The sequence below is a fragment of the Fulmarus glacialis genome, unplaced genomic scaffold (assembly GCF_000690835.1).
Source record: "Fulmarus glacialis isolate BGI_N327 unplaced genomic scaffold, ASM69083v1 scaffold21273, whole genome shotgun sequence".
In the NCBI taxonomy this organism is placed as follows: domain Eukaryota; kingdom Metazoa; phylum Chordata; class Aves; order Procellariiformes; family Procellariidae; genus Fulmarus; species Fulmarus glacialis.
Window position 1 is genome coordinate 47,276 of NW_009202592.1, and position 9,455 is coordinate 56,730.

Genomic DNA, 9,455 nt, shown 5'->3' on the forward strand with positions numbered 1-9,455 from the left:
ATGAAGAGTCCCTTCAAATTTAAATTTCCCTTGGGGGTTAACTGCTGCTGCATTAGCAAATCTTGTGAACTGAAAAGTCCTGCTGAGTTGCCTTGCATATAGTTATAGCACCGCTGAAATCCTAAACACAACTGTTGGAGTCTTTGCAAGCTCTATTTTCAAATGTGTCAATTCATTCACATACAGACTAGACAGATATATTATGTTATACCTGATCACTAACCACAGGTAAAAGTTGATTAAAATGTACATAGAAACAAAAAAACACACAAAACTTGTTAAGCGTTATAAAGGAGAAAAGTTATAAAGGAGAAAGAATTAGACAGCTGGAATAATGGTGGCAGATTTTAGAAAAGTGGGAGACAACAGCTCCTAAGCTGCAGACCACAGTCCTCCCGTTTTAAGGTAACACAACACAGAATCAACTAAATACTTACATAAACCTCAACACACTTTATGCATTCACAAACTCTGTAATCTCTTCAACATCAGAAATGGCCACAGGATTACAAATGAGAACTGACCAGAAGAATAAAATTGGAAGGCCAGCTACTCGAAACTTTCTCAAAGATAACCACTGAGATAATGCCTCAAAAAGGATAGATGAAAAGGGAAATAAAGAGGAGGAAATGTTCTATATGAATGTGCCTAGCTGTTTCAATTATCAAAAATAAGAAGCATCTCGATGAAGTTTCAGATATTAAGATGCACTTCTTTTCTGCTAAATTTGGGTTCAGACATTCAGAGGTCCTTTGTTTTGCTAAATCAGGCTTAACAATGTTAGCTAACATATGTTTACGACATCATAAATTTCTCCCAGGAAAGACTTATCCCAACGTCACACCTTCCCATCACTGTCAGTTTTAAAAATATGGAATGAGGTGCCCTCTCTCTCAATTAAGTGGTAGTACTGCAGTCCTGCTGATGCACAAAAAGCACTGTCTGACCACAGGAAAGTGTAAGGTTTCATGCAGTAAGGGTGACAAGTGTTAAGGCAACTTATTTAAAAAATCTAGCTAACATTCAATATTACAGTCCAGATATCATGGGATAACGTAAAGGTCAAACATTATCTTAGAAGGTCTCAAGAAGCCCATGAAAGATTATTGTTCTTATAATTTCCTGGCTTTGCAAGGTATTTTAAATATGTTACAATAAACATATGTGAACTATACCAGCAGCCCCCTTCAGTTCTCAAAGGTGTGCATGCTGTTCCTATGAAGTAGCGGTTATATTGACCTAGAACAGTCTATATTCTTCACATGTTCCACAAAGAAATCACAGCTCACAGTGAGGAAAATGTAGTTAACAACAAAGTCAGCATTTCACGTTCTATGGAAGCTATTCCTATTTTAATCAGAAATCTGAAACCATCTCATCATAAGCCATTTGGAACAACGAAGCTAAGTGTCTAATTCTGTCTCATGGATTCAGCTAAGCTATTATCAATTAAGGATACGGAATATAATTTGTAATTAAGTTTTCCCCTTTAATGTTAAACAGGTAAGCCTTTGAACTCAAAGAAGGTGCAAACTAATACAAATCTGCTGTAGAGAAAATACTACTGTCAGTATCCTATAGGACTGAGGAACACACTGTGCATGATTGTGCATTTAGATATCTTCTGACAGTATCTCTTTACAAAGGTCAAGCTCAGCACCAGTTTAAAAATAGACTGTTCTGAGGGCGAAGTGGATCTTACGCAGATGCAAACATCACAGCAGGCCTTCTGGGTGTACAGGATGCTATTATCTTTTGCTTGCTGACAATATACTTCCCTTTATATGGCAAGACCACACTTCTCTCGTTACAGTTGCCCTAGTTCTTGAAACATCAAAGTTATTGTTCTGAGAATGCCACTAATTTGTCCCTTAAAGCAAACATACAAACCAACACATAACAGAAGAAATATGCTCACTAGGTATCTCTTTTTTGCCTTAAGAGATACACTATTAATTACCAAAACCCTAAATGGCATTATGCTGTGGATCGTGGTTTTCAGTGAACTATAATTTTAAATTTTTACCTCTACCTTTTTCCCTAGTCCAACTTTCTGTTTATATACTACTTTTTTACATTTCACAAAGGTAGCCATAAAAGAAGATACCTACACTACCAGGGGAAATCTGAGCTGAGTGGCTAGAGAGTAGCAGGCTAGATCATTCTGCTCCATATTGGCACAGGAGACAGGTCACGTTCGAATCAGTTTAAGTTCTATTTATGAAATAAATGAAAAAGATTCTTGTAGGTTCTTCCTACGTCGAGTCATTAAATTATAGCCATGACACTAACATTTGTAGGTAACCCCTCTCTTTGCTTTCAGTTTCTATCATACTAATTTTTTTTGCCTTCTTTTTAGGTGTCTTTTATACTTTATTCCTGACACATTTCTCTCCGATTCACAGTCAAAATGTTGACCCTGTCCCTTATGAATGAATCCAGTCAGACTTAATTGAAAATTTAACAAGTGAGCAAACAATTACTTGTGTATTTTTCCAGGGTCCTCTTCTCACCTGGGAACTGCTCTCCACATACATTTGCAAAGCAGCTCCCTTTACTATAGTATTTTAAACATGACCCAATGTTCAGTCGTCTGCATGCAGACTGCCACCCACCCCACTGATTGTTTCACCATACGCATCTGCCTGAATCTACTCATGGTTTCTGCTTTAGAGAATTTACAATCTAGTTATAAAACCCAAATTCAGTCTTACCATTCTCTATATGTTCAGCTATTAACACAACAGGCTTCCAATGCATGACTGGGTCTTTTAGAAGCTGTTGTAAGACAAATATCACAATCACATCTAGAGAATAAGAGGTTTTTAGAAACTCCACTTCTGTGCTATAAAACGAATTAAAACCAGCATCATGCATATTCTAAACACTAACTGGTAATGTTGACTTGTAACTTTGAAAGGGTATAGCAATTATGTCTTATATCTTAATAGTTCCATTGCTGAAATTCCATTTGCTGTAGACAAACAGAATAATTCAGGTTGGAAGGGACTTCTGGGAGTCATCTACTTCAACTGCTGGCCAAAACAGATGCAACTGCAAAGCCAGATCAGGGTTTTTGGGCTTTGGCTAGTCAAGTTTTGAATACCTCCAAGGATGGAGGTTTCACAGTCTCTCTGGCTAATGACTTAGCCATTCTAATTGTGCATTTTTTTTCCCTTGTATCTGGTCAAAATGCCCCTTGCTGCAACTGTGACCATTGTCTCTCGTCCCTTTGCTGTACACCTCTAGAAGAGTTTGACTCCATTTCTATGTAGCTAATCAACAGATAGACAGTTGACAACAGCAGTAAGGTCCCCTCTCAGCTGAGCAAATATATATGCATGTATTTAAAGTTAAATTTTGTTCAATTGCACTTTCCAGGAGCAGCTGATTGCACATAAAACACTAATGTTACATTCATGAATACAGCCTAATATAATTTCCCTAGAAAACACCGTGATTATAAGGTTAATTATAATTTTAAACCTGATAATTTGCCATTCCCTTGTTTTTGCCTTTGCTAACAGGCTGAAAAAACAGAAAACAAGGCCAAGACTCTGCTTATTACATGCAAAAATATTCATGTCCACAACATACTCAGCACAGGTCAAGACCCCTGGTTTTTCTTCCAACTTCACCAATTAGATTGGAAATAAATATTTTTGATGTGTAAGCGGAATTCACTTTGTCAGCATATGTATAGTTCATTGAAAGATTCCTAGAAGTAACATTCTGCAGTTAATGTTTATGGTTGCTCATAATACAACTGACTAAACTGGCTTAGGGAAAGTTATTACTAAAAGATAGGAAGTCAGCTGTGGCAGTATTTAAACTGTAATTTGTCCAAGAACACACTGTATGAAATACCCCGTATAATAAAATATCACCTCAGTATCTCCCAGATTGTACACAAAATAAAAGCAGCCTAACTGCACAAAAGGCTAAAATGTATTTAGATACCTTTTTGCATACTCAAAAACTACAGAACCAATTTCATTTGTTTAATAGCTTATGTCCAGGATTTTAAAAATAAATAGAATAAAAATTATCAAGCTTCATCGCCTAAGAAAAATCACTGCATTCTAGGTTTCAAGCATTGCTGAATCATATTACAACATTCTACGCACATTTCTCTGTTACAGCTTTCATACTATTGCAAGTTACAGAACTTGGCACTGGAATATGCAAGCCTTGATGTTAAGGAACTGGATATCTTTGAAAGACAATGGTTTCATATGGAGAAGAAAGGGTAAGCTGATCTCCAGAGGTGTTCTACAAAAAAGATTTTTCAATACTCCCTCTCTTTCTAAGTATAGAACAACTTCTTCGTAACAGAAGTTGATACAGCATCTTTAGACCCAAAATGTGTATTACTCTTGAATCATTCATGATTCAAGTAAAGCAATATAAAAGGTAAGATCTTAATCTAGCAAGAAGTTTATCTTAAACTGAATCTAGTATTTCATCAATTCAGCACTCAGCATTTCATCAGTTCAGTGGAACCTAAGTTTAAGTACTTTGATACATATCTTCTTTAGGAATCATAGTCGGTGCGTTGGCTTCCTCACAAGTCCTTTACCTTCAAGGGAAGGAAATTACTTTCAATAAACTATTAGTTTACTTTCAGTTTAACAGTCTTCTAAAGCTTCAAGTTATCTGTGCAGCAGATGGAGTACACATTCAAAAATTATGGTCCATCTATACTTATCATTATCAAAAATACACTTGATATTTTTGTGCAAGGATAACCATACGAATACCCTGACTTTCTTTATCCTATACCATCACAGATGTTCAGTCTGAATTTACTTAAGAAGGAGGTGTCTAATCTGAATACTCTATAGAGAATGAGTATCGGAATTCCCCGTTAGTTGCTGAAACAATTGTATTTCCTGCCTCTTCCAGCAATGAGATTGTGTAGACTATTTCACTGGCTTGTAAAATCTTTCCTAGCTCTAGGTACCTACAAGCAATGCCAGTCATAAATAACCAGTAATTATTTCTCAGCAGTTGGAAATGTACTGAGAAAAAATATATCAAATATTTCCCTATTAAATTTTCTTAAGACTAAAGAAAACAAAAAAGTTTAGAAAAAATATACTGTTACCTTTCTGTACATAGCAGGCATTTGTATCACCAGATTCTGCTGAAAGCAAAGCAAGTTCCTAGCATCTAAATTATAAATATTTCAAAAGGTAGAAGTGACATTTTTCTAAACCAAGGCAGATTTCAAGCTCCTTTTGCTCAACATGACCTTCGCAGGGCAGTCAGCCATCAGACTGTAAGGCAGAGAGTTACAGGATCAGAGACAGCTTTCCAGCCAATCAAATCATGGCTGTAATTTCTGCAATATTTCAAGCAGCTGTCCACTTAGACCCAGGATCTCCAAAATACTATGACTGCCCATCATCAAGAACAGTAGAAAAACCTATTCTATGCTGTTCCCTTTTCTATTGAACAGAGGCAGGCAAAAGTTACTGCATTTGTTAGAATAGGTTTTTTTCCTCCTTCTCTTCTTCATATGCCTGATCACTAAAAAGTGAAGTAAAAATAAATGCATCAAATGAGTAAATAAATTAATTTTGTTTTGAGATTGAAAACTACTGTTAACAGACCTCCTTCAGCAGAACGTAGGTCCTCCTTATGTATTAATTAGCTGCTAACACCTTATGTGATCATCTTATAATTTAAACACCACAACAAAACTGTTTTTTCTCCCATCTTTCCTGCTTTCCAAAGAATCAGACATATATATATATTTGGATGAAACGTCAAGTCTAACTTGTTTTTATTATTCACATCCTAATCTGGCTGAGTTGCAACATAACCATAACTCACAGTTATTCCAGTGTAAATACAGATGGGCCAAGAAGCAAAATACTTCAAACACAGAGTACTGATCAGTAGATGATCCTGTATAAAACAGTTTTAATCTCGATGCTGTTGAATTGGTACTGAGGTTGGTAAGATTGTAATTTCCCTCCACTTTCACTAGAATATGTCGTAGTGAAATTTTATGCTACTTATCTCAGCAGTAAATTCAACTAAATATCACAGATTCTGCATCTGATTTTAATTATTTTTGTCAAGTCCCTCAATGCTGCATTTTAAATGAAAAGCAAAGACTATATGCAGCAAAAAATCCCCAAAACAAAACCAACAGCAAAAGACATGGTAATAGTGACTTATCAGAGCAATACCTCAGATGAGAACGGATGGAATTATCTTATTAATAGTCATTAAGATTAAACTATTTTCTAAGTAATAGGAATTCACATTTTAAACAGAATTTCTGACATCCACACTGATGTCCATAAATTTATTCAGGGAATGCTAACTAGAATAAAAAAACTGATTTAGGTAATGGTCTCCTGTTATTAAATCTCAACATTTGCTTTTAGAACCAAAATTACTGATCTTATAGCAAGGTTCCAGATCCACTTATATCCTATCAAGTACCTGATGTAGATTTAATAATTTTATCTGACATACAGTGCTGTGATAGAATGACAATTTCTTCTTCTTTAAATACCAATTGGCCACATTCTGGTTTATGTTAGCTTAATGTATGTAAGCTTAATGTTCACTTTTGTCCGATCAGCTTAACTCAGTAATCAATGTAGTTGTTTTTAGTAAGCTTGCTATGTAGTATTCTAATGGATACTCCAATAAATATGCAACAAGCAACAATTTATTTCTTAATTCAGTAGCAAGGTACTATCATTAGGCCAACAAAATCAGTATCAACCAGAATATGAACTTCTCGCTGGTACCACTTACACAGTAGTCTTCCCGATCAACTAACACATCTTTCACAAATGGCCCAGGCCATCTAATTGAGTCCCACATCATTAACTTTTCAGAAAAGAAAATATATTTATTTTTAATTATCCAAATTGCAATTTGACCACTAAAGAATTTGTAAGCCATAACATCCATATATGTTTCTTTTTGGCCAAAAGATTCTAGCCAGACTCCCTCCAGCAATGATTCTTGCAACCAAATCTTGTAAACTTCCTACTCATATCCATGGACTTTAAATTAAGTAACCATAACTTTAACTACAACAACTTCTTTCCTCAACTTTTCCAACAACTGCTCAATTTCTACAGTACTACAATAATTGCCTACTTAAACCCATACTGAGCACTTCATAATGAAACCAGGGGTCATGTACGGTATCTGAAAACTTTATTTAGAAAATGGATTTTACTTACTTTATAAATACAAGATGGAAGTCTTTATTTCACCAACAGTATTAACACACTCATATATAGTATGATATCTACTCTAAGAACAGATTGTAACACAGATAATAAAAGTAGAACTACGTATTTGATTTTTATCAGGAAAAGACATGAGGGGTTTTTTTCCCAGCTAAAAGAACAGAATAGGAAAAGATTTTCTGAGGTCACTGAGGCACAGAAAGTAAAGTGATTATTTAGCTTCTATGTCAGCACAACCTCCTTTGCAGTGTCCTACCTGCCAGAAGACAGATGACTTCGTACAGGGACCTAAGTACACACAAAAATAGAATAGAAATTGGAAGACTTAAGAAGGTCAAGCAGAGGTATTCGTAAAAGGTTGTTCAGTATTTTAGTCAGAAAGAAGTTTTCTTAAAAACAATCCAAGAACCATTAAATATCCAGTCATGTTACATCTATCAGAATTTAGTAGGAAGTCTTTTCATAATTACAACTACTGATTCGAATCCAAGGCAGTTCCTTCAACAAGTATCTTCTCACTGATTTTTATTTCACTAGGCTAGTCTTACTAATGAAATTCCAATTAGCGATGTTTTATGAATAGTATGTATTCACTTTGAGCCATTTGAGAATTCTTTTGTTTCCATCAACTGAACAGGACCACCACATTCCTTTAAAATTTGGATTATTCAGATTTGTGAGAATAGGCTGAAACTTGTTGAATCATCACATAAAATCATCACAGCAACTATCTTTTCAATTCTCATTTCTGAACAGATGTCAGTGAGGGACACAGCTGCAGAGACAACCTCACACACAGTACACTGATTCTTCCTCCAGAGTGTTGATTTGCAATGGATTTTTCAGAGCTCAAACACACATAACCTTACACAAAAATACTTACCAATTACCAACAGTAAGGGAGTTTGCCATAAGGCCTGAACATAATCTTACAGTCAGAGGAAGCAGTGACAGAAGCTACTTAATAACCTTCATCAGGATAGGAGATAGGAAGTAAGCTTTTTTTAAATTGTCAAGGAATTTTCTATGTAAAAAGTTGGTTTTGTACTTAAAGCAATTATGCTTCTATATAAGCACTCACAAGAAGCTGACAAAATATACAACATTTATTTCCTTATTTATTATAGCTGACCTTTAAAAACATGTTTTTAAATATACTGCCCATTTTCACTTAGCTGTTATAGTTCAAACCTTTAGCAGCATGTTACCATTCAGAATGTACAGAACAAACAGAATTGGTTCTCAATCTTTTTCCAGATTACATCAGCATAGCTATTTTTATTTAACACATAAGCACGCATTCTAAATTAGAAATGGAGGGACACCTGGCAACCTATCCAGCAAGTAGATTCCCACTCTCAGTCTCGCCTTGGAGAAGGTGCTCTATTACAGAAGTAACATAACCTCCAAAGGCCAAAATTAATATCTATGAATATTTACAGCCTGGAAATTTCATCATTCAAAATCTAACAACCCTATTTATACTGCAGTCATTGTTAACTCCTTCGTTAAAAACCTATTAACCAAGTAAAGAACAAGACATTTTTTTTATTTACCTAAAAAAACATTTTAAATGTCTGAATTAATACTGTTGTGTCTTCATTTCAAAAGCTTACTTAAATTTTGTCGTATCAATAAAATACCCATTCTACATACACATGCTGATTTTGCAATCTTCTACATGCTGCAACAACTTTTTTCTACATTAAGACAGGAATTTTGGAATAAAAAGAGGGCAAGATTTTACATTCAGGATATAAGGTTTTCAGCAGAGACAAGCAAAATGAATTCTAGAGCTATAAATCACTCTTTGGCAACATCTTTTCACAACACCACCTGCATTTGTACTCAGTGGAAACCAAATTACATATAGGTAAGTTGGAAAAAATGTCCATTAATACGCAATAGAAGAGCACTATCTCTATTAGTACCAGGAAGCGCAGTTGCTGCATATATTCCCAAGGACCCGCATGAGCTGTACAGCCCACATTGTGATGCATATTGCTACAGCTACAATGCTGTTGGCATTCAAACTTTACAGAGTAAAACCAGCTGGGAGAAGCCTATTCATCCTGTAACTCATTCTGCAATATCTGGTAAAGTTCTACATAACTGTTAGGATCTACCTCAGCAGAGCTCTTACAAAACAAAAGGTCTGTTTCACCACAAAAGTTATTGAAAGATCAAGGTCCTTCTGGCAAAAATGCGCATCCATTTATCTTTTAAAGA